Below are 8,988 nucleotides of genomic sequence, written 5' to 3'. Positions count from 1 at the left end.
GCGGCCGGCGCCGGACCGGTCTCTGGTCTCTGTGCCTCCGTTTCTCCGTCTGGCGTCAGGGATTTGCGGCCGTGCCGGATAATGTTCTGGGCATTTAGTTCTTCGGAGAACGGTGCTAAATGGTTGCCCATTTGTGCCCATTCTCTCTGGATTCTCTTTTCTTTCTTAAAGTCCATAGCAAGCTGTGGGGAGCTGGTGACCTTCCCGAAGCTAGCACTCTGTTCCTTGTCACTGAGTTCCTTATCTCTTGTTTGGGAGATGAGAGATTAGGTTGGGACTCACCCATGTTGAGGTGACTGGAGACTACCTGGAGGGTGGTCTTGGCAGGGCTTTAGGATTATTAATGAGTTTTCTTTTGCTGACGTACCAGTGGCAATGAGGAATGGCCCCTCCATGCCAAATGCCATACAGGCACAGTAGGAAGAAAGACGTGGACCCTCAAAGGATTCACATCCAAGCAGGATATGGATGGGGGGGTGGGAGAAGTAGCATGAATGCAAGCAAGGGAGCTTGAGCGCTGTGGGGTAATTTTTTAGGTAGGTTTTCTCAGAAGGCATTCAACTAACAAGTGAAGGGAAAGCAACATTGAGGGAAAGGCAGAGGAGAGACATACAGCAGGGAGTAGAAGGATAGCAAGTCCAGAAGGGTTGGGAGGATGGCACTGGAGAGAGGGCCAAAGAGCCAGCCAAGCCCACAGGAGTGGTCCTGATTCCTTGCCCCTTGGCCAGCATTCTCACTGGAAGCAGTAGTTCCGCTGATGCTGTTGCCCTAGGCTGTTTGATTTGCCACCTGTAGAGTGGGTTTTGTGGCTGCCTGTCAGCTGTTTTATACCACGGGTGGATGTGGCTGTCTGCATGCAAGAAGGGTGTGGAAAAAGGCACTGGAGGTGATGTCTGCCAAAGTACAAAACAAAAGGTGTGCGCCTATTACGCAAAGAAGGCGTGTGCCATTTGAATCTGAATGTCTTACCACATAACTGGAAACACCTCCTTCTCTGAAGTGTTTCATTACATATCTTCCCTTTCCTCTTGCCTCCCAGACAGCTTTGACTTCAGATTTGGCTCCAGGTCTCCCTGAGATCTGGAGGTGTTGAGAAATATCATCACCTTGGATGTTCTCCAATGAAGGCTTCCGTCTATGACTCAGATTTAGGCTTTAAAGAAACTGATTTCCAACAAGCACTGAAAATATGTCCGTTGTCCTTATTTTTAAGAAAGAAATTAATTGACAACATTTTTGCCCTCCCGTAGCGGTGTTTCCCTATGGTGCTCTAAGTCCAAATGTGACACCACTGTGTCAGTATACCAGATGCTAAAGAGTAAACCAACTTAGGGACAGAAGTGAAAATTAACAAAGCTCCCTGTTTGTATTAAGAAAGTCAAGGGTGCTGATGGAAACTGTAGAATGTTTGCACATCCCCCAATGCTTTGAATTAGAATGTTAGTACACAAAAACTAAATGGACTTTCTGACTTGGGAGTACTCTTCTACCATAAGATTTCTCACCTCTGCGGCATTGCTCCTTTAGCATATTCTTAACAAGTCTACGTGTGGCCTTGAGAACTTTAGCTAGTAAGAAGGTTGGCAGCCCGCATTAAGGGAAGTAATTAAGGGAAGGAGATTCCCATCAACACTGTGCTGCTTAGGAAAAGGGGAGTTTTACGGGTTATGTAAAACTGAGGCTAGGGCAGAGTCAAAGATCCCCATGATCTTTTCCATAAACTAATGTGGTTTCACATGGTAGAAGCCAGTCATGGTGGTTTTCCCACTAAGTACTTAGCTTTGAAAATACAAAATGTCCTTTTGAAAATCCTGCTCAAATTGGATGCTTTTTCTTATGATTTCATTGTAAAAGATTAAGATAGCTCATAGAATTTTGAGAAAATAAAGGCATGAAAGCACGCTACACAATGTCAATATTTCATAACTGCCTTTCAGAGACACACAAGGAGGTTTCAGAAAGCACAGGAAAAGTAAGAGGGAGAGCCTCTCACAACATGGAGTCTCACTAGCCAAATGGCAGGGATATTCAATAATACCGCCTTAGCAGCCAAGCCAGTCAGAAAGTAATCTGTAACCCCATGATTTTGGGTAACTTCCCACATCCTGGCACATAGAGGGCCTTGGGAAAATAGACTGCTAGTCTCTCCATGGGGTATGGGCTTTCCCCGAGGGACTCGGCATAGCTCACAGACATGTGTCTTGAAGTTAGAACATCTGTTGGGAGAGTTGCCCTTCCTGCTAAGTCAGGGAATATTTTAGCAATTGCTTTTATTTCTTTGTAATTCTGGACCATTTCTCATTAACACATCCAGTATTAAATCAAAGCTTTAATAAAAGAACACGGGTAGCAAATCCAGCTGAGAAAATTAGGCTATTCTGAAAGTTAAGGCAGAATAACAGCTGACTCACATGCTCTTCACATGACTTTTTTTCCAGATAAGTATAAAATAGAAGGAAGGAAAGAAGTAAATGGCCATTTAGCATGTGGGGTTTTTTTTCTTTCCTAAATGTCATCCCAAACTCCAAAGACTTGCACTTCATCATTTACAAGGTCCTAATTTCCTCTCCATGTAAAGCACATTTACACACCGTTTTTTGGTTGAAGGCTTTCTATGCACTCTTTAGAGATAGTACCTCGTTTAAAATTGTGTGTTTGTTTTTACTTTTCCTTGACTTTTTTTTCTTGTTTGGAAAAACAAAACTGTTTCTGGAGGTTGCTGGTACTGAAAATAAGGGCTATAGATACTCCAAGCAAAAAATGAGGACATTTTATTCTTGACCCAGAATTAAAAACAAAGACATATTTTTGTGTAATGCCTGATAGAGAAAACACTGTGCTTTTGACAGGCATTTGATCCTACAATTACATCTCTGCAAGCTTCTTCAGATGAAAAAATCTGAAATTTTTTCAGGAAATTATAATAGCCATGTAAGAGTTTAGGATTTAAGATTTAAGACAGCTAATATTACGTAGTGTGTTACAAGCTTCCAAGACAGGAGGATTTACCCTTCACTTAGTGAACACCTACAGCTACACTTCTTTGACCATTTTATGTTCCTTGTCTCTCAAAATTTTCTCATCTGTCTTTGAAACTGTAAACTGACTATATGCTTTGTATTGTAACCATCTTTACGATCACACTTTCTTCTTTCATCACATTTTTTGTCTTAGTGAAGTTAATAGCCAAAAGTCCATAAACTACTCACAAACCAAATTATTTTAATATGGAAAAAAGGTGGAAATACATGTTTATATGTTACAATGTTATCATTCTTTAGTCCTGGTATCTGATCTGTGCTTAACGGATTTTTTTTTAATTATGCAGTACAGTTAGTACCCCTTAAAATTAGAAATTGGGAATTACCAGTGAAGACATAGTATTTCAAATATTTGTCAGCCATCAGTCGCATTGATAACACAGCTGCATGCAAGTAGGATGCCACAGAGCCTCAGGATGGATAAGAAAGATGTAAAAAAGAGTTACTAGTTGGACAAGAAGAGGAAATGGGAACCTCTAGACCTGTTTGCAACACCAGAGGTATTTATTAAGAGTGACAAGAGGCCAGACTTTGATGCAGTATTCATTCTTACTGCCAGCCATTTAACTTTAGGTGGTCTTATCACTAGATGGCAATTTCTGGCTCCTTCCCTCCTTTTATCCCAGCTTCTGGCCTGTTGGACTTCCTGCTCCAAGACAGCCCAGCTCTGGCATCTTTGTTAGAGCTCACAAGCCTCCCCAGACCCTCATGCACAGCTATTCCTCTACGGACAGACAACAGCAATCCACCCTTGGTCTCTTTACACCCACAGAAAGAAAGATTGGAGTGAGGGCAGAGGGCTGCATGGTGCAGAGCAGAACACAAGATTAGAACCACACAGTACCACTGGAACATGGTAATTTTGGTATCTTCCACCTTTAAAATTGTGATAATACAGTAGGAATGAAGAAGAAAAGACGTAGGTTTTGCTACCACTGAAAGCTGGTGACAGAATTAAGCTCAGTCTTGCAAAGTTGCATCTTTAAAAAAATATAAACAGCTTGTTACTGTGATAAAAGCCCAAAGTGACCAGAACTGAAAAAGCTTAACAGAACTTGCTTTCTGGTCTTGCACATGTGAGAGCCATTTGCATCCAGATAAATTGGCTTTTTCTTTTGCATGGTTTCCTCAACCAAGTATGCATAACAAGTAACTCTCGCACCTGTAGCTGAGGTGGAAACTGGGATCTGGTATTTGGCAAACTTAGCCACTGTTCTTACCGAGTGATGACAGCTTCCAATCAAGTTGATTCCTCACTGGCTTTTGTTCAAATACTCTGAGTATGTACAGCAGCTCAATTAATTCCTGTTTGAACATACCCCAAGCTGTTTTAAGTAACCATGTGGACTGCTGATCAAGGGGTTTAGATGTGCATCACAGACATCAGCTCAGTAAGAGGGAGAATTCCATCACAAGAATCACTCCAGCCTAGGCTGCCATCATTGCTCAAGACCAACTGGTTTGAAGCCATCTTGAGTATATTGAACTGTGTAACATATTCCAGTGGATGTTTGATGTGTGTCAGCAATCAGCAATAACAATCATATTTATTCCAGTAGGACTGAACAGGAGTGGAGCTTCAGAAGAACAGACAAACCATAACCTTAAGAGCTTTTAATCCAAGTAAAGCCAACAGACCTTTCTGAAGGATTAAACAGATCACACAATCAGAGTGAATCACATGATGACAGCAAAAAGTGGATCAGTTCCACTATTTTATTTTTTTTAGTGAGGGAATGAGAAAGGAAAGTTTTGTGGTTTTTTCCAGCTGAAATTAAGATAAAGGCTCAAGTTGTTAGAGGTTGGAGGAACAGAAGAAAACCCTGAGGTTGCCAGTACTCTTTCTTGTGCTTTGCATGGGTTTCAGAGGGGTACTATCTTGCGCCCTCACCCCCCACCAAGGAATCCACTAGCATGGAGGTTGCTTTTTGTACCATGCCTCTATTGCATCCTACAACATTAGCTAGTTACTGGAAGCTTGACTCAAATTTCATAGGATATAGGCAAATGCAATTCTATCGTAATATACCAGACATCAGTATACTCCATTTTCCAATAAGAAAGAAGAGACTGTTAATTTATTATGGAACATTGGCAGCTCTAAAGAAAATCCTGTGATATTTTTTAGCTAATTCCTAGTTATTTCAATGAGATTCACAACTCTGCTTGTTACCTGGGGTTTTGATGCACCTGATTTTAACATAGCATCATAGAATCATTTAGGTTGGAAAAGACCCTTAAGATCGTGGAGTCCAATCATTATCCTAGCACTGCCAAGTCCACCACTAAACCATGTCCCTGTGCTCCATGTCTACCCGTCTTTTAAATACCTCCAGGGATGGTGACTCAACCACTTCCCTGGGCAGCCCATTCCAATGCTTGACAACTCTTTCGGTGAAGAATTATTTCCTTATATCCAATGTAAACCTCCCCTGGCACAACTTGAGGCCGATTCCTCTTGTCCTATCACTTGCTACCTGGGAAACCCTCCTTGCTACAACTTCCTTCCAGGTAGCCAGTGAGAGTGATAAGGTCTTCCTTGAGCCTCTTTTTCTCTAGACTATACAAACCCAGTTCCCTCAGCCACTCCTCATAAGACAGCTCTCTTCACTAGCTTTGTTCTCTTCTTTGGACACATACCTTCCCCCAGACAGGGAACAAATTTTCACATAGTTTTGGATTTCCTCTCCCTTGGCCAGGAATTCTGTGCCTAACAATCTTATCTACACGCAGGTCCACTTGTTGTGTTAGCGTAAGGTGCTGAGCAAAGATGTGAGAGGTCTGTGTTGTGGTGAGAATAGAATAAAACCCCGAATTTCCCTTTGCATAGCATGTATGTCACTGCCTTATCCTCCATCTCAAACCTTTCCCTGAAACATCAGATTGAAGCTGCAAGACCATGATGTGATACTGTCCTTAGCTAACGCACTGCTGTGGTTGCTTACAGTTACTATTAACTGCACAGCTCACCTGGTAGTTTTAAATGGGAAGAACAAACAGGAAAATACAGGAAGGTAATAACTTGTTATGCTTCCCCTACTGCGTGTTATCATTTGTGTGTAGTCTGTGTGTATCATGTAGTATGTCTTACTTGATCTTTTCCTGGAAGGGGTATTCTTAATGGAGTACACTCACAGCAGCTGAACACTGCTGTGCCAGAGTCTTCAAAAGTGACTCGTTTCGCTGTGTCAGAAGAACCAGCTCTTCTGAAAGAACTGTGACCCTAACCTTTAAAATTCAAGTTGCTTTCAAGTGTTTCAGACTGGACAGTACAGAATTGACATGGACAGCTGCTTCTAGCTGCTTTTGAAAATCTTAGCCTAAGTTTTCATTTTCTTATGCTCAGCAACTGGTTTTGACACAAAAAAAAATAGATGTAAATGAAGAGTTAAGGGAAGAAGTAATTAAAGCTCCACCTCACGTAGATGTTGGTTTAAAAAGACATATTCCTTTGCTTTCAGGAGGGAAGAAGTAACATGGTGCTTTGCCCCAGTGCAGAAGATCACAGTGCTACCAACTGTCTGTCCATACTATCCATCTCCCAGACAGTCATGCACTGACAAATCCCTTGTTAGACCACAGTTTAGCACCTTTCACCTCTTTCAGGATGGGTTTCCAAAGAGCGGGCTGCAAATCAAACCAGATGATCTTGGTCCTTCTGTTCAACTCTTAAGCAGCATGAACTCTGGAGAAAGAAGTAAGCTCGTCATCTCCAGCATTTCCAAACTTTGTGTATTAAAGTCCTTTTAGTCCGTGCCGGGCTGTTACCAGTTCTGCACGTTTTTTTCATGAAGAGAGGACCAGCAAATTACTGTGAACACCGAGACCCTACTCCTCTAAAGAGCCCCAGTACAGCCTCAGGGATTGGCAAGGAGAGGAGGCCATCTTCACAGTGTCATTAGAGATTTTGAGCCGTAAAGGGTAAGGCTGACTGGAGCAGGCAGATTATGGGCTGAGGCTTCTCCTCCCATCTCATTTTTCTGGATAGCGTTTGTCTCTCTGCCAGAGAGACTTGGGGTAGGGCTCACTCTGAAACACAAGATAAATTTCATCCTATTTATGTAATCTGTGAGGTCCGTGGGAGAGAAGTATCCAAAAGGAGCATAAACTTCCTGCTTCTGCAGCTTGTTCTGCAAGATGCTGAAACACCATCAGAACATTTCTGGAAAAAACACATCAAGAGATGCCCTGATGCTGTTGTAAGAATAATTAACTCTCAGTGCAGTTGCTTCTAGCTGCATAAGTACTAGTATAATTCCGAATTTGTAAATATACACACCCTTTCATACAGTCATGCTCAAATATGACTCAGGCTCTTCCTCAGTATCTTGATTCAGTGAAACCAGCTGTAGATACGTTGGTGAGCTTATCATAACAAAAGGATTTACAGAAGACAATTCAAACGTACTTATAATGGCATTTCCAGAATGCGCATAGGTTTTTAAGCAATGTGCAATACGCACAAAGAAAATCCAGTGATGCAGAGAATGGTGAAAACAGCTTAAGTGGGACATGAACTGAACCTAAGGTGCCTTCCAGTTGCTATTACTACCTCTGGTCAGTATTGCAAGTTAACATCCCCAGTAATTTAAGAAGTGGGTGTGCTGCAACATTCTCAGAACACTGAGGCTTTGAGGACCTATGACTCACTGGACGACAGCTGTCTGAGGACTTCATGAACATCACCATAAGATGTTCTTTCTGTCTCTCTTGGGAAATAGTTCAGAATTTTAAATTCCCTAGGGCAAGTGTTAAATGTTTTTGCTTTACTTTTTAAATTACATTTTCATAATTCCCAGTTAAGCTTTTTTTTTTAGTTGAAAACTTCAGTATTTGTTCCGGTTCAGTATTTGTTCTGTTCTAAACAAATATTCATAACTGCTAGAAAGGTCAACTTTTTGTCCCTGGTAAAGACAGGAATGCAACCATTCCCATTCCTTGCAACAATTTTATTTTAGGCATGTCAGACACAGGAGTCATTCTTAAGGCTAATTTTTCTGAGTAGAGGATGAAAGCAGAAGGGATTTGAGACACCTCAGATATTATATGGGTGAACAAAGATAAGATACAATCTGGCCTGAAAAACTATGTCAGAGTGCAGGTACCAAACAGCTGAACGTGGCATAGGCTTGATCATACGGATGGCCCTACCACGTTACACTGTCAGGTTTCAGGCACGCAAATATGAGATCTATCCGCCTAAAAATAGGTGAAGAATTCTTGTTTTACTAGGATTGTGTGACACTAGTTACCAAAACATTTTATTTACGTGCTTCCATAGCAAAATATAGTGGGCATAGGTTGCGGCTGTTGTACATGGTGCCTATGGTATTGAACCAGGATGGAACCCACAGTAGTCTCACTAATGAGAGACCACTTTGACCCCAAAATACATCCAGTGTGAAAAAAAAAGACACACCTCATCTACAATCAGCTGAAACACACGGGTGATCAACAGTACTTGCCCGCTTGTTTAACATCTCTCTCAGCTGAGTCACATGCCGATTAACGGGATTTAAGGAAACACAGGCAATCTTGGCTGAATTAACATTAAAGTCGTAGAAGTCCCCAGCGTGCCCAGAAACTCGTCATGAGCTACGGGCAGGTGTTCTGACCGAAGTGGGCTATGCCATAATTACTCACAGCCTGCAAGTTCAGGCAACCTCCTTATTCTTCCATGTATTGCTGCGGGCTGTTTCTGTCCTCGCTTTGCACCTCCTACAGGCAACCTCACGGTCCATAGTTGTGAGACCGCCCTCCTTTTAAAAGCCCTTAACATGATGGTACTCCCCACTGAAGCTGAACGGGTCATCCAGCCGTTCTACCTGGACCGCTCTGGTGCGCGTCGCATCAGGTTATTCCACATATAGGCCGACAGCGAGAGGCTGTCTTGGCACCCGGATGCGGTGCCTCGTTAGGAAGGCGAACCAGGGTATGACCCCAAAAC

Source organism: Egretta garzetta, unplaced genomic scaffold (assembly GCF_000687185.1).
Source record: "Egretta garzetta isolate BGI_Z169 unplaced genomic scaffold, ASM68718v1 scaffold1322, whole genome shotgun sequence".
Taxonomy (NCBI): Eukaryota; Metazoa; Chordata; class Aves; order Pelecaniformes; family Ardeidae; genus Egretta; species Egretta garzetta.
This window is presented reverse-complemented; position numbering follows the sequence as displayed.